The following is a 19364-nucleotide window of genomic DNA, read 5'->3' on the forward strand; positions in this document are numbered from 1 at the left end:
TATATATGTATACATATATTTTTAAGCAAACAATTTCACAAATAATGATCCATCCATCCATTTTCGGAGCTGCTTCTCCTCACTAGGGTCGCGGGCACAAATAATGATACAAATTCAAAATAATATATCTTACCAAAAATATTTCAATAGATACTACTTGCTTATAATAGTATTTCATAATAACTGGATATAGACTGTAGATATATTTTAAAACATGTTTTAAAAACACATTATTGGGCACAATGTCACGTATGGCGAGCAGCTGGATCCAAGAGCAGGCGGAGGCAGATGTAAAATGATGAACAGTTTATTGAGGAAAAGTAATGGCGCGCGGCACGGTGGGCGACTGGTTAGAGCGTCTGCCTCACAGTTCTGAGGACTGGGGTTCAATCCCCGGCCCCACCTGTGTGGAGTTTGCATGTTCTCCCCATGCTTGCGTGGGTTTTCTCCGGGCACTCCGGTTTCCTCCCACATCCCAAAAACATGCATGGTAGGTTAATTGAAGACTCTAAATTGCCTGTAGGTGTGACTGTGAGTGCGGATGGTTGTTTGTTTGTATGTGACCTGCGATTGGTTGGCGACCAGTTCAGGGTGTACCCCGCCTCTCGCCCCAAGATAGCTGGGATAGGCTCCAGCACGCCCGCAACCTGCGTGAGGAGAAGCGTTACAGAAAATGAATGGATGGATGGAGGTAATGACGGTGGTCCGAGGTGGGTTGGCAGGCGGTGGTGAGGACAGCCGGCTGGCTTGGCGGCAGGAATGACGTGGATCAGGAACACAGGGGGAAAACATTGAGAACAGGGAGACACAGGAATCCAAAAAGGGAACGATGAATAGAGTGACTGACGTGAGGTAAACGGGCCGTGGTACCGCTGGAAATAACTGCAATAGTTTGGCGAGGATTTCCTGGAACAGGAAGGTTTATATACCGCTGGTGATGAGGCTGATTGGACACAGGTGCTGAAAACAGAGAGGGGAGGGGAGAGAGAGAGAGAGGACCCAAATCGCCCTCCCGGCTCCAATAAAGGAACTGCGGGGCAGTATATGACACACAATGCAGAATTCAGCCCATAACATCATTAATCATAATGTATCACTTATTTTCTATGATTAATATAGGACATCTGCTGATGTATGTCAATGAAATGCATGAGAATATGAAATGATCCATACGAGCTTGGTACTGGGCTGGTAAATGTAGACCCAGTAATGGTACGGCATCTATTTGAGTGGAGACCACGATTTGAGGAAATACGGTAAAAGCTCTCTGACAGCCTCAATCAAAACTGAGGATTTTTTTTTGGGGGGGTGGGGGGGGGGGGTGCTAAACCTACATGTACGTTTCTTTGTCGCTCATCTTACACGCTTGTAATCAAGTGTGTCTTGTTGCCGAATTCTTTCCGGCTCATTCTGGGATTACCACTCATGTGTCAGACCTACTTCTACCTGTTTTTGATCAGTGTTTTGGGCCGTCCTGGCATCATCTACATGAAGAAATGTATGTATTAAAAAAAAAATAATTATAATATATCTATTATTCCTTTGTTAAATTTGTAAGTCCTGGGGGGTTTTTCTGCTAATCCTATCAGTCAGGGCTCACCCCTGTAACCCCGCCACGACGTTCCTCCAGAGCCAGTAATAAAAGAAAAGCGTAATCCAGTGTTGTCAAAATACATATTCGTATATGTGAGATTTTACCTGTCGGAATCTGGATTAAGGGAGGAGGATGCAGCTGTGGTTCTGGACGAGCATCTTTTCATCTCTCCTTGATCCAGTGACGTTTTCCACAAAGGTTAAGGAAAAGTGGTATAAAGGTGAGGAGAATTGACTTTCCCAAGACACTCAAAATTCACGAATAGTCGGTCAATACCACATAGGAATAGAAACAAAAACAGGAAGTGCTTTTATTGTTTGGTGTACAAATTGTTGTGCCTGCCCACCCTTCAAGTGTAAAATTAAACAATCAAGTCAATCCTTATGTAATAGTTGGTATATAGTTAAATTAGCCAGTGGTGGCTTTGCGCAAGGTAAGCAGATCTGCACTGAGCTTTGTGAGATGTTAGCTAGCAACATTACCTTCTGATATGCAACACTTTATTGCTTGATGAAGTTGGCGATGATGCGCAGGGTATTTGTGTGCCACATACACACAGTATAGTGTATAAACCGCTCCCTCCTCGAGTTTTCATGGTCGTTATGGGGCGGAATGAGGGCTGGCTCACTGCATGAAAGGAGCTGATTTCAGCGAGACAAGAAATGGTGCATAATGTATACTATATTTCTTGATCATTGGCGCACTTTGACAAAAGCATGTGAGTGGCATGTTATTAAGACACCTGGAGACTGATTTAAATTGCGGGGGGGGGGGGGGGGGGGGGGGGGGGAAGCAAAATTGAGGTAACTACGGTTGCATATTCCTCATCCGTTGATGAGGTCTAGTAAGTTTTTCCTTCCCCCCTCAAAATGAACGCGCTTTAAGGTTTTCGACTTTGGAGGCACTCATTTTTTTTTGCAGTGTGTGTAAGAAAAAGGGCCTAGCAAGGGAGCATGTGTGTGCGTGTCTGTGCACGCATGTGTGTTTTATTTATGGCTGCCAGGATTTGAGCTGATAGAACAGGAAATTGGGTCGCTTTTTTTTTTTTTCTTCTCCCCCCCCCCCCCCCCCCCCCGTCCTCTCCCTCTCATCCACTACCCTATTTTACCGTACCTCGCTCATTTCTTTAATAAAATGTAAATCCGTATGCACACATGCATCTCCCCCCCCCCCCACCACCGATGTGAATTTTATGTAAAAACCCCCATAACTCAAGTTGACGACGTAACATATGACTCTGTGTAATTTCATTATGTAAAAGGGTTTTGTGTTTGTTGGAGAGCAGCAGTGACGCGTGTGTTTGTGTTCGTGTGTGTGTGTGTGTGTGTTAAGAAGATAGTAGATGTGATTATCAGTAAAGCCGTAAGTGATGTAAAACACAGTCTGAGCTCAACTCCTATGATAAAATCCCAAAATGAAGAATAGAAAGCAGCTTGATTATTTTAAGTGTTTTTTTCTTCTTCTGCAAAGTACCATTGTCAACATGTTTGTGTCCATTCATTTGATCATAATGTCTACCTTTTGATTGACACTGTCAAGGGGGTATGGATTTAACAATATGTTTATTATCATGTGCGTGTTTGAGGCCGTTTCAGTGCATCATAACGGGGACTGGATATAATAGTCAAAGAAATACTTGAAAATATTGGAAAATACAGTATTCTGAATCGTTTCTAATATTCATTCTCAAATATTCACAGTGTCAGAGAGGTTAACAAAAAGTTTATTGTTGTGTTTGTAGTTTGCATTGGCGTAAAACTGCACTGCGTGACACTGCTTGCAGAAAATTAAATCATGGAAAATATTTGAAATTGTTTTGGATGTTTATTGCAAGATATTGCATATTATTGCAAAATTCTATAACACTATCAGTATTCATTTAAAATAGAAATTGTTTACAATATTTGTTTCTGAAAATATCCAACAACATTGTACTATACAAGGAGACATTTTATATTTGAAAAGAATTCAAAACATATTTGTTCATATTTATTCTGAAAATAGTTTTTCAAAAATAGAAACCTACCTTCAGCGACACTCGCCGAGTGATATTAATCTAATTCTTTTGTATTTATGGGATTCATCCTTCTGTTTCTAATGTTTTCAAAAAAATATTCTTAAATATTAGAAACTGTTTCTAATAATTTGACTTCTTCATGGACATACAGTATGACATACAGTAAGTGTTTGCATTATTGCGCAGTTCCTGTATGACTTTATTTGCAATTCCATGGTAGTGCATTGTTAATGGTATTTCTTTGTTGTGGCCTACACTATGTAAATATAGCTTATTAATAAGTCAATTAATTGAATCTCCCTTTTATTTAAATGAAGACAGTGTTTTTACAACTTTTGCGTCGTAATGAAATTGCCGGCGTGCTGATGCCTTAGATCTGACCCTCACATAAATATGACAAATGTTTGCATAAAGGAATCTCCTTCGTGTTTGTCATATCTTTCAGCCACGCTAGCACCGTAATTCTTGTGTCCTTCTGTGCTATCAGTGTAATTAGAGGTGCCTTGCATAGGCTTTATAATCTTTGACTGCAGTTTTAATTGAAATTATTTCATGGTTTATAACAGGGTACATGCAAACATTCATTCATTCATTCATTTTCCGTACCGCTTATCCCCACAAGGGTCGCGGGCTGCTGGATGATCGCTCAGGATCATCTTTTGGAGACATACAATAATCGGGCCTTTGCTGACTTTGATCATTAAATGCTCAAATTCAACCCCAATTTACTTATTGAAGTGTTAAATGAAGTTAAGCACACTAAGAGAGATTTAAAAACAAACAAACAAAAAAAAAAACAAGACTCTTTAGCTTTGCATCTAGCATTGGCATGCATGCCCGTCGTAAATATAAACACAAACTATGACACATATGTTTTTAAACAACAGCAACATTACCCTTGAAAGTAAATGGCTTACAAGTGCTTGAGCTGCCGCTAACCACTCTGCAGAGCAAAAACATGCGGTGAACTAGCTAAACTTCATTTCTCAGTTGAGATTTATCGCTTCAACATACTTCCTTGACAACAATTACTAATGAACTTTTAGCCAGGGCTTTGCCATTTTCTGGTATCTTGGCGTGTTCCAGAACCCACCCACCCAAAAAAAAAAAAAAACACACAAGTTTCACAGAAAGAAAAATGCAAATAGATGAATTTTTGAACAGCTCAACGCGAATAGGAGGGGTTTCACTGTACATCAACGCAGGTGCACCTTTTCTTTGATCTTTTCAATCTATAATGTGGAAATCATGCGCTGGCGTTATTGATCGCGGGGGGCCGCCACAGAGCTCTCCTGTGTGTGTGGAGTGTATCCGAGCACATATATTTGTGCGAGCGCTTTAGCAGACACTCCAGTCTATTGGATTGAGATTCATTCGCTATTTAAGGGTCAGGGGTTCGGGCCGGCGTGCGAGCTGCATGCCTCGCTGATCAATACCGCTGCCGCACACCCTGCCTGACCCCGGCATTTTGTCACCGTAAATCCCTTGAGCTCCCCCGCGCTCCCCCGCCACCCTCCTTCCTAATCGTCCTTGTTTTGCTTCTTGAGTCATTTAAAAGAAGAGATGGAGTCAAGAGGGGAGCACTTTGTTAGATATTAGACAAGGGCTTGTAATATGGCCATTTGATGGCTAATCCTCTTGGTTTGGAGTCTTTCATATCTCATTCTGTTCCGCGCTCACTTAGCAAAACAATCTAATGAGGCTGGATTTATGCCGCGTGGATCAAGTCACACGGCCTATCTTTTTTTGTTTTTTCATGTGGCGCAATGTGAATATGTGCCATGGCAGCGTGAACGGAAAATAAATGCATGGAATCGGATGTCTTCAGATTGGAATCAGGCCTCTTCCTTATGTGGATAAACCGGCTATCTGCCAATGCGAGTGCGTCTTAAACACACAGGTCGGATATACGCTGTCAATGGGAGAGTGACGTCTGCCCAAACAAATAAACACAATAATAAACACTCGGTGCTCTATGTTTGTGACCAGCTTTAATCAGACGTGACGCGTGGCATAACTGCGCCGAAGCGGGTAAGACTGGGTTTTCATAATTTGGCAGACGCGCACAGCCGGTTTAATTTAAAAAAAAACGGAGAGCCGTGCCGTTGTGGGCATTAACACGGCCGACTTCAGTCGCCGCCAATCAAAGCGGCTCCTCTCATTGCCTTTAAATGTGACGCAATGAGACATCTCTGTGCTGAAGAGCGAGCCGTGCATTGTCGCTGCTCTTGGACCATAATGACCATACAATGACCATAATGGAAAGGTTTCAGTCATCTATTTTCTATACCAATGATTCTCAGTCGGTTGGCTGGGACCCAAAAATGAGTCGCATGGGTGGGTCGTCGACAGCTAGTAAAAATTACATGTACTTGGATTTCGATTTTTTTCTGGACAGCACAGAGGCGTACTAAGTTCCCACGTAGAGCATATTAGGTAGGTGACAGGAAATGTTACTCACTTGTGATTTAGTCTAGTCACTAGTTTACTCCGTAAACAAACACAGTGCAGCTCAGCCTTTGGCTAGCAAGTGTATTGGCTTGCAAGAGGTTTTTGGCCGTACTTCAAACTCATTTGGAATGGTGTTTAAAAATATAACATATTGTACATGTGTTTTCAGAGGCTATTTTTAAACAAAACATGTTCTTTATTGTTCTTAACTTCAGGTTAAGTGGGTCGTTACTGTGCAACAATTGGAAAATGCACGCCCCAGGGTGAGAACCTCTGGTCTATACTACATAATGGTTAAATCAAAATGAAAGAAAAATACATACATTACAAATACATTATACTGGTATGATATGAAACAAAAAAAATAAAATGCAAATGTAATTTTGATGTATCTTTAAAATGCACTCCAACCATTTTCAAGGTGTAAAATGCCCAAATAGTTGCCCGCTGTGACAAACAAAGGCCTCCCTCTCGTAGATGCTTCCCTTTTTTTCCGTCAGGAGAAAAAAGAACACATAATACAAAAAGCAAAACTTGATTTGAATACTGTACATCAATCACTATTTTGAATAAATCATAAATTAATTAAAAGTCTTCCCTATTCAGTGTTGATTTAAAAAAAAAAAAAACGTTTTTTTTTTTTTTTATTTTGGGTTCAAATTATGTATAATTAGAGTTAACACCACATTTAACTGGCCATCCACTTGCGAACAGTGTGAAGATGACTTGAGAATGTATAAAATGTCTAACTTTTATGAGATCTATGCAATTGGCTGTTGACAAGTCCAGGGTGGACCTGCTGCCTGAAGTCAGCACACCTGCGTCCCTAATGAGAATAAGCGGCGTATATCATGGATGGATGGATAATTGTGTGTGGAAAAGTATACCTACATGTACAGTATAGTGGATGCAGTTGCAATCACTATACATACAGACATTTGCCGTTTTTTATTCAAGGCATTAAAAAATATATATATATAAATAAAAAAATCAGGACAACATATGCATGCATTTGTACGAATAAAGGTCTCTCCTCTAAAAGACACCTTCCCCTGCAGTTGAGTGAATAAACAACCCTGGCTACTATTTGCGCAAATATGACGCTGATCATACAACTACTGTATGTAAAGATATGCACACACACGTACACAAATGCTCACATGCCAAAATAAGTGTCATGGTAACACGTCTGATTTGCATATGTCCTTCAGGCGCCCTCCAGCTCTGCTCCTCATTCCAAACAAGATGCAAAGTGTGCACGCCGCCGCGGCCCCTTCACCTCCCATCACTTTTGTCGCACCCCCATTCTGCATCTTGGGTCCTTCGGTGGCAGGCAGCCGTCAGCAGCGGCGCAGACGGCGTCCTCCCGTCCCCTCGGCCGTGATATAGTGGCGTCGGGTTCACCTGATCACCAAGGTCAGGGACGAACAATCAATTCAATCCACTCATTCTTATTAGGGACATAAACACATTCGGTTGGCAGACTGCACCTTGAACTTTGAACCTGTACACTTTGAGCAAATTCATCTTTTTTTTTGGTCATTTTTTTCCCCCTCCTCTGCCACCAAAAAGTGTCTCGCCAGTTGTTGTGGTCCAAGCGTCAAACGCACCCATTAAGCTAATGAGATGGATCCTGCCACTCTGCATATGCAATATTCGGATATGCGTCAGAAATCATTGAAATTATACTGATGTGTGTGTGCACTAATATTGATTTGGATCACATAAATCACTTAAGTCTACACTGGGCATTGAGATCTAGTGTTTACAAAAAATAAATAAAATGGCTTTACCAAAACAAGACCTCTCGGAGAATGCAAACATGATCATCATTTCACTAAATTGCCTTGATCATCAATAGTTTTTGGAAGTCATTTTCAATGGGATGGGAGATGGCAGCATGGCGGACTAGTGGTTAGCATGTCGGACTAGTGGTTAGCATGTCTGCCTCACCGTTCTGAGGTTTTGGGTTTGAACACCAGCTCCAGCTTTCCCGTGTTGAGTTGCAACTTAACATTGTAATATCGCAAGAAAAAAAATACTTTTTACCCCAGATAAGCTCAAGTATCAGATTAATCAGAAAATAAGGAGAAATGTACGGATTTTAACAAAAATAAATCGTTAATATTGTGAGAAAAAAGTGACAAATTGTACATCACGATGCTATGTGAAAATGTGGGGATTGTATTTTATAAGAATGAAGTCGGAAGAGAACCAAGTTGCAACTGCATGAGGTTGAGTTTGCATTTTCTCCCCAAATTTGTCAGCTCGGATAAATTCCAGCTCACCTGTGATCTGAGGGGAAAATGGACAGATGGATGGGATGGTAGAGTCACCATCTGAATGTTCTGAACTCCTGCTTCCAATGCCAGCACCCAAAAAAATCAGGGCTCTTCCGAATAGTCCCATGTTTTGTTCTTTGTTAGGATTTTAGCTGTGTTTTTTTTGCGCTAAAGCTGTGACGTTTTGGTTTTGGTTTGGTTTGTTCTCTCCTGATTTTGCTGCCTGTGTATTTCCAGGTCGAAGGAAGCCAAATGTAAGACTCTTATTTAAGGCCACTTTGATTCAATTTGAAGACTTTTCTTTCACTAAGCGAGACATTTGGACGCAGTATTAGAGCACAAAAGTTTGCGACATATTTAATATTTTTGATATTTTGTATGAAACATTTTATAGTGATCGCAGCTTGCAGGTTGTGGCATTTATGAATGCAAAATACCTAAATCTCCCTCCTCCACACTAAAAAATGCAAAAATGAAACATTGACGTATGTTTTTATTTCAACTCAATTTGACAGCAATGTGGCCTTTTTAAGACCTTTTGAACAGTGAATTTAAGGATTAAGTGCCATCTTTAAGGACAAGAACCAAGATCCATGGACAACATGTTCATAAAAGTTCCAAACAGTTCTTGTATTGGATCTCATTGAACTGTGCAGCAAATGTCCCTTTTGTTTGGCTAAATAAATCCCAAACTGCAGTGAAATCCATCCCCAGAATTAATAAACAAATATATCAACCATTTGCAAGATGGAGAAACAATGTGTTTGAAATAGACACTTTCAAAGGGAATACCACAGGGACATAGTGTTTCCTGTGTGTAAACTCACTGGATTATGACTCTACCCCTGTAAACAATAGTTCTGCCTTGTGTCTTTTGTCCCTGAACCCTCCTCCGACCTCACCATCCCCTCCTCTCCCCACTCCCCAGAAACCAAATTATAAAATCATCGAGAGCATGATGAGATTGCTGCTCGGGTTATTAATCTTCAATAAATACATCTTGACCCAGGGATTAAGTGTGTGCCCTCGCCACCCCTTGTACGCCCCCCTCCCTTCCAAACCACACACACACACACACACACACACGCCATCCTCACTCATCTCTGCAGAGATGCTCTGACATGAATTATGACAAAAAATCGGGAAAGAAAACAACAATCTGTGGGTTGCTTGTAGAGAAAGAGAGGCTGGAACAAATGTTCCAAAGGGGATTGGGCCTGGGGGACCGATGGTGGTGACCTTGTAAGGGAGGGCTGCGCCGGTGGGGATTGCTCTCCAGGTTGAGGCTGGATTGTTTCATCTTGTCGGGGCTAAAGCCAGATAACAAGTCAACTGAGGTTGTCAGAATATCCCATACGTTCAGTATGTTCAGTAGGTTAGAAGTGCTTCAGTCAGGAAAAACTTTAAGGTCTAGCCTCAGAGACCAGAAGGTACCAAGTATTGACCCCTCAAAAAGAAATAAAAGAAATGAGTCATGTTTTTGCAATGTTATCCTACGTGGACCAAAATAAAGAATCATTTTGGATAGATACAAACAAATGTATTGTCTAAGATTTTTTAGCTGATTCAGGACAATTTTGATGCCACATTGGTTTTGCTTAATCAGGTCAACTTTTTGAGCTATGGCCACATATTCTTGTTTACATCAACAGGTATTTTCGCTTTGGAGTTTCAAATAAACAGGTTCATGCCCTGAATTTTCAACAAGGATGACGTAACATTCAATTTGCAGGTACTTACTTTTATCAATGTCAACTATTCAGTTTAAAGCAAGCAAAGTTTGTAACATTTGCTTAATAAACTGTTAACGACTAAAACCTGCATTCAAAACCTGACCTGAAAAAGAGAAACAGATGTTATTTTCCGATTCAGTGATGCACAATTGTCCTAAATCAGTTAAAATACATAGACAATTTACAAAAAAAAATGTCTTATAACCCTGTATAATATGCAGGAAAAGAAAACATTGGAATTTCATGAAAATAAATCAGTAGTGAGTCAATATTACCATAAGGTGCTTTTGAGACTTTTGAGTTGAGTCATTTTTTCTGTGACTAAGCTCGCAACAATTTTTATTGGGACATGTATATCAAATAAATATTCCCCATTTTAATCAATTGAATAGCCATTAATTCATTTCATGTCCCAAAAAATGCCACTTTTTTTTAATTTATTGTTTTTACAGAACTCAATCAGTAAAATAGTGAGGGAATTCAATTCCTAAAAGTTGCAACTTGATATTTTGACAGTAAAAAAAAAGTCCCACATGAGCTAAAATAAAGCAGAAAATCTGAAAATAAGCGGAATTTTTTGGGGGATTTTTTACAGAAATAAATTGCTAATATTGTAATAAAAAAAGTCTTACATTTTACACAATTTGTCATAATGTCATGTGAAAGTCTTGATTTTTTCCTTTTTTTTAATATTAAGAAACTAAAGTTGCAAATTCATATGGATAAAGTCATAATGAAAGAAAACATACGTACTTTTGCAATGTTATCCCACATGGACCAAAATGAAAAAAAAAAACATTTGTCAGAAAATCTAAGAATTTTTTTTTCTGCATAGGATAGAACAGCATGCCACGAGTTGTCCTCCTCAGGTATTCTTCTTTAACGATTGTCTTACAATCACGTTCAAAGCCATGTCTCATTTCCCGAATAAACACACAAACCTTAAACTTCGTAACGTCAACAGTGACCTGTGTAATTGATTACTTGCTGGTTTGTCAGGCTCTAAGAGGGACGAGCTTGTGGTGTGATCAATTACCTGTCACGATATCACCCAGGCAATACCCCCATCCCCAAAGTGCTGGAAAACACTCAGCAGGTGCAATAAACATTCTACATTATAAACTAAAAATAATTGCGCAGTACGGAGATGAAATACATTTGGACCATCGTAACATTTGCATGTAGTTGTTAAAGACCTCTTTGGACCAACCAGTTTGACTAAGTATGCACATTTTAGGACCCGGGTTCAAATCCGGCCTCGCCTGTGTGGAGTTTGCATGTTTTCCCCGTGCCTGTGTGGGTTTTCTTCCCAGATCCCAAAAACATGCGTTCTAGGTTGATTGAGGACTGTGAATTGTCCGAAGGTATGAATGTGAGTGCGAATGATTGTTTGTCTACGTGTGCCCTGCGATTAGCTGGCGACCAGTTCAGGGTGCACCGCAGTCGAGCTGAGATAGGCGCCAGCACGCCCACGACCCTAGCGAAGATAAGCGGTACAGGAGAGGAATGAATGAATGACCAATATTCTGAGAAACGTTGCTATTTAGCTACACAGCATTCACTGTTAGACATGTCTGTAAATTCTACAGTGATTTACCGTACCATACAGTAAAATACTTTAAAGTGATTTTACAGTCATTGACTATTGTTTCCACTGCATCGTGGGATTTTAGTTGCTGTCACACAGGGAGTTACTGTATTTTTTTAAATTGATGTTAAATACTGTAAAACAGTAAACGTTGGTGTCAAAATCCTGGATCCAGATCCTGGACAAGTTGGAGCACACTTGGATCACTCTATGAAAACGTGCATTGGGTAAAAGAAAATGTTAAGTAGACTGCATCTAAATGCTGCCAGAGAAAATGATCCCTAAAGGGATGTATGCCCTCCTGAATCCAGAAGAAAACCAACACAGCTACAAGGAAGATGTTCCCGGATGGTGGTGAAAAGGCGCTCAACACGAGAGCCCGATTTCTGGGGTTCTTCCAACATCGGTTGCGCATGCAGGAATTCGGCGTCCCCCATCCATCCAGCTGACAGCTGAGCGATGACCTTCCCTCTGGCTCGCGCCGGTAATTGAAAAGCACGACAGGCCGGCTGCTTGTGTTGCCACCATCTGGGAGTCTGAGTGCTCTGCTGAGTGTCGCTCCCCGTGGGCGGGGGTGGGCTTGGGAGAGGTGGAGGGGGAGGGGAGGGGGGGGGGGGGTATTCGGCGGGCGATGCGCGAGCCAGACAGCCTCCTGTGGGGAGCAGTTAACACCTCATAGATGACACAGGCACCCCCCACCCCCACCCAGCTAGGGATGGCCCTTTGCAGGTCCAAGAGCTCTAATGAGAAAACGGGTGATAAGTTTAAGCGTGTGTACCATTATGAAACCTGACGCAGTAACAAGGAGGCGGAGTTAAACATTCCGGGAGTGCGGAATATTGGGGGGAAGATTTATTACCCATTAAAACTACTAATTTATTCACAGAGAATTAATTGAAACGTGATTCACTAATTATTTGTTGTGGTCATTCATCAAAGGCTTGCTTCCCCTGAAACAAGCAATTTGTTATTATCAAATGTTATCATCAACATTGAAATCTTTTTGTTGGTCGTTTAAAATGCAATAGCAAAATTTAAATGTCAAAATACTGTAACACAAACTTGAAGAATCAGTAAATCACTGAATTTTATGAAAGTGATGTAATATTATGAGAACAATGTTGCGGTGTTGGAATGAAGCATTTTTGGTTCAATGAATGAATGAATAAATAAATAAACAAAATAAATAAATGAAGAGCGCAGAACATCCCCGGAGTAACAAGATTGCGCTGCCTGTAATGTCTTTATTCGTAGATCCATTCAATGACGGATCGACAAATGATGACGTTACCGTCAGTCACGAAATATGCAATGTTAACCCATATGGCACACTAAAATGGAGCATCATTTTTTTGTGGTAATATTGTGATTTAAAACACAACAGATGTAATTTCATAAGAATGAAGTCAAAGACAAAAAGAATGATCTTACTGTACATGAAAAACATTGTAATGCCAAAGTTGCAATTTTATAGGCACGAAGTGGTAATATTAAGAATAAAAAGTAATTTCCAATAAAAAAATGAACAAATGTGAATGTAGTCATAATCTCAGCCTTCTACCAGCTGAAGAACATATCCAAAGTGAAGGCCTGCATGTCCCAAACAGGCCAGGAGAAGCTCATCCATGCTTTTATCTCAAGTAGACTTGACTACTGTGACGGTTTTCTGACTGGACTCCTCAAAAAGAGCATTAAACAGCTGCAACTCACTCAGAACGATGCAGCTCAGGTTCTGACCTGACATAAAAAAAAAAGACATCAGAACATATTACTCCAATTCTAAAACCTCTACACTGGCTCTCAGTCAGCTTTAGAATAGATTTTAAAGTTCTGCTACCGGTCTATAAATCGTTCAATGGTTTAGGTCCTGAAAATATGAAACAAATGCTAATGGAATATAAACCCATGAGAGCGCTGACATCTCCAGACCTAGGTCAAATAGTGGAGCACAGAGACCAAAGCAAACATGGTGAAGCAGCATTTAGCTATTACGCTGCACACAAATGGAGTAAGGTGCAAACGGAAGTCAAGTCAGCGCCAAGTGTCAATGTTTTGAAATCAAGGTTAATAACTTTTCTTTTCTCTCATACTTTGGTTGAGTCTTGATCTAGTATTTAAAAGTGGAATAAATGATATTTCTTGCACTCGGTATATATATATTCATCTTTGTTTTTAAATGCTTTAAGTTGTCTTTTATCTTTATTTTTACCTTTTAAATGCTTTTAATCATGTAAAGCACATTGAGTTACCTCGTGTAGAAAATACATTTGCTAATATTAAGACAAAAGTTATTTTACTTAAAATGTATTTTACTTGAATAACTTCATAATGTAACACATGAAAATCAAAGTTACTAAAAAGTAAAAATGAAGTATTCATTTCGTAATAATGTCAAAATGTGGCACTTTTGACAAAAGTAAAGCATGACATTTATCAGAAGGTAGTTAAAAATCAGCATGTGGCTCACACATAAACACACTTCCGACTTGCATATGAAGTGCAGTGAGCGTTGCATAAAAAATGACTTAACACCGACAACCGCGTCGCCACGCAAGGAAGACGCGAGTGATACATGGCTCATCTGTTTCTAATATGAATGTCCCAGAATGCATTTCAATCAGACGCCGCTGACACATTACCGCATATTGCATTCCCGTCTCGAGGGCGGCATGAAGAGATCATTATGCAGACGGAGGTGTAATGGCGAGGCCTAGGGGGAGCCGTGATGGATTTGATTAAGCTTGTCAGTGACCACGCACGCTAATGACCGTGTTGATTAGTTGGAGTGCGTGAATGGCGCCCATATTAATCTTGGACATAAACAATAAACTGAAGTTGTCCAGTGTTGTGTCGGCAGCTTGTGTGGATGTTGAAATGCCGTCGCATCTGTAGCGCAAGTGTTCCAGTCAATGGGATACTCGCTCTGTGCCTCAACATCTGCTTTTCAAGCCGACGTTCTGCACCAAATGAAGGCTGTATTTAAAGTAATACCCTCCATAACTGGACATAGTCATAAACCATATTCTCCTTATTTTTTTTTTTATCTAGGTGTAGAGTCGGTCCGTGTGCATATTGACCTGTGGTAAAGAACATAGGATTTGCTCCACTGGGCTCAGGGCTATTTTAGTATGAGCCCTGACCCCGCATGTAAAGGTGGACTCCACAGTTGTTGGAGACATCTGAACCAGAGCTTAATTCACAATTGAACCAAAAGAATGAATGACTTTGATAACTGCATATTGATTAGATACCACAGCCGAAAATTGAAAAGAGCATTTAACAGAAACACACACACGCACACACGTGCGGCCCTTCCGTCCACTGCTCCATCCATCCATCCATCTTCTGAGTCGCTTCTCCTCACCAGGGTCGCGGGCGTGCTGGAGCCTATCCCAGCTAACATCGGGCAGGAGGCGGGGTACACCCTGAACTGGTTGCCAGCCAATCGCAGGGCACATACGAACAAACAACCATTCGCACTCACATGCACACCTACGGGCAATTTAGAGTCGTCAATTAACCCACCAAGCACGTTTTTGGGATGTGGGAGGAAACCGGAGTGCCCGGAGAAAACCCACGCAGGCACGGGGAGAACATGCAAACTCCACACAGGCGGGGGCGGGGATTGAAGCCCGGTCCTCAGAACTGTGAGGCAGACGCTCTAACCAGTCGCCCACCGTGCCGCCTCCACTGCTCCATTAGGTCTGAATTGTAGCCGTGATGTGTGGGACCCGAGGGACGTGTTATTGTCACAACTGATTTACTCGCCACCATCTGACACGGGTCGTGAGGCCTTGGGCGTGATGTGTGTGTGTACACGTGTGTGTGCGTGCGTGTGTGTGTGTATATGTGTGTGTGTGTCTGTGTGTGTGTGTGTGTGAGAGAGAGCGACAACAGGCTTAGAGACCTTCACAGAAGGCACCATTAAAGGTTGTTAAATGCTTAACTGCGGCCTCATATAAAGAGAAGATGAATTTGTGCTTCATAATAACTCCAATTGTGGTCACTCGATTCTTAATTATACCACAAAACACTTAAGAAGCTCACCATTCTAAATTCTGCGTTAGAGTAGTAGAATATGCTTCAAAATGAATCTCACAATACCCTTTAAAATGAAAATTCACCCAAAAAAAATGTTGCACAATTGGTTCAATGAACCTACCATGCATGTTTTTGGAGTGTGGGAGGAAGTCTGAAGGCCTGCAGACAAACCCACGCATCAGGGGGAAAGCATGCAAACGCAACACAGCAAGTTTCGAACACGGAATCTCTCAATTGAGGCAGACACGCTAACCGCTGAAACACCGTGCCACCTAAAATATATCTAGAAATATCGCATCTAAAAAACAAACTAAGTCGATAAAAAGAGTTGAAAATCGAAAATACAAATAAAACAAGTCACAGGCAAGTCATACAAGTAAAAGAATAAAGTGAAAACGTCACGAGAAAAAAGTCACATTTTTACAAAAAATGATGTCGGAGGTAACATTTTTACATTTCTAACTATAAAGCCTTAATTTACATAATACTACAAGAAACAAAACACAATTATATCTGTCTGTCTCTATCTAGCTATCTATCTTGCGAGCATTAATGATAATGTTGTAAGACAAGACAAGAACAGCTGTAGTAACTTCACACCTAAGTTATAATTCATGAGAAATAGGTAGTATTATTACAAACCGACTAGTAATATTACAATTATTCAATGAGTCGTAATTTTATGAGCAATGTAATAATTTTATGAGTAAAGTAGACATTTATGAGAAAAATATAATCATACTCAATCGTCACAATTTTGTGAGAAAACATGAGTAGCAATATTCAAGAACAAGAATTCAAGTAGTACACAAGAACTTCTTTTTACTTTTACAAGAAAAAGTAATAATATAAACAGGAAAGAGCCCATATTGCAAGTTGCCATTTTATGAGTAAAATCATAATTTATGCACCAAAGTCATAATTTGGGGTAGTTTTGCCTAAATATAATGAACATAAATGGGTAAGTGCGTTAAAATGTGGACTGTTGATCAGCTTGTCAAATTCCACATTAATTTCACAAAAATGACGTCAATGAAGTATTATTAATGAATTGTTTGACACGGACAACCCTGAGGAAATCTGTTAGCATTTCAATCTTCGTTTGAATACTTGGCCCTCTCCTGCATTTTCTTCTTTTCGAAACTTCCCACGAGTTGGAAATGTAACTGCGCAACACCTGCCGCGACCTCCCGCCATTGTGTCGCAAGTCATCCGACAAATTGCGTCCCCGAGTTAATCTAATTCTTTACACAGGTAAAACTGTGGGGATTTGGAGCTCAATCCCAAAGAGTAGATTGGGATAATCCCTGTTATTTGAGCAAGGGTTCAACTCTTGGCCACCAAAATCTCACACCTGCTGAGAAGTTAAGGGTGGCGGAAGAACAGAGCGACCGTTTGTCCCACCGGATTGGTGACATTACTTGAGACGTCATCTTCTAGAATAAGATAAACGCGACATTCACAAACTTGGTCAGGGTCCGATTTCGCCGAACCGCCGCTTCAAGCCGTAACAGCGCTAACCTGCTGCTCGCTCGGAGGGATCGGAGCCAATATCCTGCGTGTCCTACCTTTTCTTGTGCCGGCAACCTGAGAGGGGAAGCAGGCGGCCATTAGTGGCGAAGGGAGGACAGCTGGCCACCCAGAACTCATTTGTTTAGTCATGCATTTCAAAATCTTCCCAGGTAGAAAATACAATAGTCGTTATTTTAAAGTAACAGAATTCTGTGTCTTCATGCTAGATATGAGCAAAACTGTCACAGGAAAAATGTGAACACTTTAGCTGACAAGTGACAGGACAAACACTTTGACAATGAGGGATCCAATTGAATAAAACATTCAGTTCAAATACAACCTGATAGCTCTACGCACTGTGCCCATTTCTCCTTAGGCGAGGTGATATACAGTATACGCACATGAACAGGCAGCTATTATCTGCCGCATGCAACTGGTGCCCCCCCCCAACCACAGACATCTTGCTTTGTCTCGCTGCAAAGAGGGAGAGGAACCTGGTCAACTTTCTTATCCTCGCACTGAAACAAAAACATTATGTAAGGTTAGAATTAACATAGCAGTTGATTTTCAATGAAAAAGGAAAAAGACTAGAGCAATAAACGTCCCTCATATAAATGCTACCTTTTACCCATCATCATTTTCAAAGGAAAAGCAGTGATTAATGAGAAGAAAAGGTGGGCTATTACAAAAAGAAAGTTATACCCATACAAGAAAAGGAAAGGAAAAAGACAAAAGGTTCAAATAAAGGTAGCGAGGTGAACACAAATGGCCAGCGTAGAGCACAGAGGTTTAAGGACCATTAGCGTGTTCTGCTTGTCACATGTTTTCCATCACCTTTCCGTAACATTGTTTAGTGGGATTCCAAAACAAAATCCATCCCTCCCTCTGCAGTTGAGTAAATAAACAACCCATAAATTACGGGCACTTAATGACTGCAGCAATGCGTGATATCCACCCCGAAAAATGTGCTATAGCTTGGCCAGTGACTATACAGGAGGTTATCTGATCGCCATATTTCGAAGGGCTCATTAGCAATTAAACAGGTCAGGTTGCTCTGCTAATTATTTAGGGTAACATACCATGTGTTTATATATATATATATATATATATATATATATATATTTGTCACCATATGCGAGGGTGCGTCAAGTCAGTATGTGAGCAGCATAGCCACCCTCACGCACACACACACCACACACACACACACACACACACACACACACCTACCTTTTGGTTTTAATCCACTTAATTGAACCTGACTTTGAATACCTAAACAAATGGGAGGAATTCACAGGGGGTATCTGATCCCTCCCAGGCTAATGGATTTTAGATTCCTTTCCCATAAGGGCAGTTGAGCGCAAACAAGGCTGAGTAATCTCCCAATTGATGAGTGGACTTGCTGTCTGCATCACATTCCCTCTTAAAGGGGCTGTCAAAAGCACTCAATTCAGTGCCGATTGTTCGTTAGGTACTCAATTGATAGAACCGGGGCTCGTTCGGGAGAGTTGAGTTCAAGCATTGTTCTCTATATGACCAGAAATGTATGGTCGCAGACTAGCACAATGTAGGGAGGGATAAAAAATGATTATCACAATGTATCATATTATGACACTGTACCGTGCTGAGAAAAATCTAATCATACAAGCAAGTAATTACTTGAGTAATACTAGGAGAAAAAAACAAGAACAATGTTGGAATTTGTTAGCTTCTGCTCTCGCACAGTGCAGACGCTTTTTTTGCTCGATCTGCTTGCGTCGCATCTGTTTCCATTTTTTTCTTGCTGATAAGCTTGTTTTTCTTCTTCCAAAGAAATCACAAGCAGCGACTCCTGGGTATTTTTAAACCTGTGGGACTGTACTTTTTCGTAGCTACTCAGTTGTTGCCATATTCCAATATTTTGAGATACCCCCTCACCATTACGTGAGCGTGGCCTGCTAATTAGCAACAAGACAAACAAGAAGATGCCTCCCTTTTCCACTGAAGACTATCACAAACTACTACATAAGATGGCAGTCCTGGAACGTCTCGAAGCGGATGTGGATGTAAATGTACAGTCGGGGAATGAAACCATTGTACCGATGTTTCAAAACGGTGAGTGGGAGCATGCGAACAGGCAGCCGCTTAGCTCCACAAAGAGGACGGATGT

The sequence above is a fragment of the Phyllopteryx taeniolatus genome, chromosome 15 (genome assembly GCF_024500385.1).
Source record: "Phyllopteryx taeniolatus isolate TA_2022b chromosome 15, UOR_Ptae_1.2, whole genome shotgun sequence".
NCBI classification, from domain to species: domain Eukaryota; kingdom Metazoa; phylum Chordata; class Actinopteri; order Syngnathiformes; family Syngnathidae; genus Phyllopteryx; species Phyllopteryx taeniolatus.